We start from the raw sequence: 2,500 nt of genomic DNA, 5'->3' as shown, positions 1-2,500 counted from the left end.
CAAAATAAAAGTCTCGACTTTTAATTATAATTTTTGCAAGACTTTACAACCAAACAAGGTACATAATCACAATCCAGAAAATAAAGCATCAAAATATACAAAAATAAACCAAAAGAAAAACGATAACTAAAAAGTAAAATATATCAAAAGTAAAATACAACAAAAAGGGCTTTTACAATAAATTGTACAGATCCAGGAGAGAAATTAATTTAAGGGCTTTCTTATTCTTAACAAATTTTAAAGATTTGTATAAGAGTTTTACCTCATTCCGCCACTGAATAAAGTTAGGTAAAGATTTAAACCATCTGCACTTGTGAATAAAAAACTTTCCAAAACATAACAGGACATTAATAACAAATTCAAAGTCTTTGTTTTCAAGAAAAATACCAAACCTGACTACCTTCACATTGAGTGGTGGAAATTCAACATCCCTAGTACATAAGCAGTTTCGCAATTCTCTCCAAAAAGTTGTACCATATCACACAAAAAGAAAACATGATCTAAAGTTTCAATACTGGTTTTACAAAAAACACAATTATTTACATCAAAATTAAATTTCAATCTTAAAAAATTGTTAGTAGGGTAAATCTCATTTAGAATCTTGAAGCTCACCTCTTTAGCTTTTGGAGGAAGAGGGAAAGACAGACATGTTTTTCTATTTTTTTTTTTTATTTTAAGTGTGTCAAAATCTTTAAGCACGTATTCCCTTTTAATTGGGTTTGGATAATAAGCCCGTAATACAATTTCTAATAATCTTATTAGTATTCTTTAATTTTACTGCAAAATTCTTCATTTTGTAAAAGACGACCATTAAACTTCCAATAACCTTTGTTTCTAAATTGCTTAACAGTGGGTTCTAAAACGAGATCTATAAAGCAATGATTCGTTAGTGGAGCCTTAAAAATTGAAGATTGAGAAACATGTTTTACAATATTATCACTAACCAACCAATAATCTATTCTAGATTTGCTCTCTCCATTAGGTTTAAACCAGGAAAAACATTCAACTTCAGGATTTAAATCTCTCCAAATGTCATGTAAATTATTTTCTGTTTTCAAAAGTTTGATGGTAACATTAAGCCGCTGCTTATTAAGTCTGGGAGGCCATCTGTCCATCCACTCATCTGGAACCATATTCCAATCCCCTCCTACTATAACATTATCTGATGGGTACTGTACTTTAGTTTCTATAATCACATTAGAAATATCTTCTACTAATTTCTGATTTTGAGCTGTATTGTTAAAGCCATATATATTAAGTAAATGTCCCTTCCCTGGGACATTTGTTAAAGCATATTGCCACACCTCCAGAACGATTAGAACCACGACTGAAAAAAATCCTGTCACCCCGTTGGTTAGACCAAAAAGAGGTATCTGAGTCCAACGAATGAGTCTCTTGCAAAAACACACAATGAGCTTTTTGCCCTTTACAAAATAAAAAAACCGCCTTCCTTTTAGCAATGTCTTTTAAGCCCCTAACATTCAAAGAACCAAAAACAATTTTATTCTTAACCATTATCTCCAAAACAAAAAAAAGAACAAGTAGATAAAAACAAATTAAACTATGAAACACCTGCTTGACAACTCACACTCAGTTTCTGTATAACCTCTAACTTACAGATAGAGCTCCAGTTGCCCAATGAAAATTTCCCACTATTCAAAATCCCACTATTGTCAGCATTTATATGTAAAAAGCGGTATTCAGGGCATCCATATAGCAGATCGAGAAATATTTATTAGTCAACTGGCAGATGACACCACCTTATTTTTAAGAAATGCTTCTCAAATACCTGTAGCTATTAATTATATAAAACTTTTCTCTGAAGCTTCATGTCTTAATCTAAACATAAGTAAATGTGAATTAACGTCTATTAAAGATTGTACAGCATCTACTATTTATAATATTCCAGTTAAATCTGAAATTACATATTTAGGCATTGTGATTACTAAAAACCACAATGAAAGACGTACCTTGAACTTTGACCAGATTATAATAAAAGCCCAAAAAAGATTTAATGCATGGTTGCAGAGAGACTTGACCTTGAGAGGCAGAGTACTGCTTGCTAAGGCGGAGGGTATCTCCAGACTTACATATGCTGCTCTCTCTCTATATGTGGATAACAAAATTTCTAAATCAGTTGATAAAATTTTGTTTAATTTTGTCTGGAAAAATAAAATCCATTATGTTAAGAAGTCTGTACTAATGAACATGTATGAGTATGGCGGGTTAAATTTCCTTGATTTCTCTTCTTTGAACAGCACTTTCAAAATGAATTGGATTAGGCAGTTTTTGTGTAACCTGACCTCAATCTGGAATTTTATCCCCAATTATTTCTTTTCCAAATTAGGTGGTCTCTCTTTCCTATTGATCTGTAATTATAACATTGCTAGAATCCCTTACAATGTATCTAAATTTCATAGACAGGCATTACTTGCATGGTCATTAATCTTTAAGCACAATTTCTCCCCTCACCGGTACTTCATCTGGAATAATCAAGACA

The sequence above is a fragment of the Labeo rohita genome, chromosome 10 (assembly GCF_022985175.1).
Source record: "Labeo rohita strain BAU-BD-2019 chromosome 10, IGBB_LRoh.1.0, whole genome shotgun sequence".
In the NCBI taxonomy this organism is placed as follows: domain Eukaryota; kingdom Metazoa; phylum Chordata; class Actinopteri; order Cypriniformes; family Cyprinidae; genus Labeo; species Labeo rohita.
Note: the sequence above shows the minus strand (reverse complement) of the source record.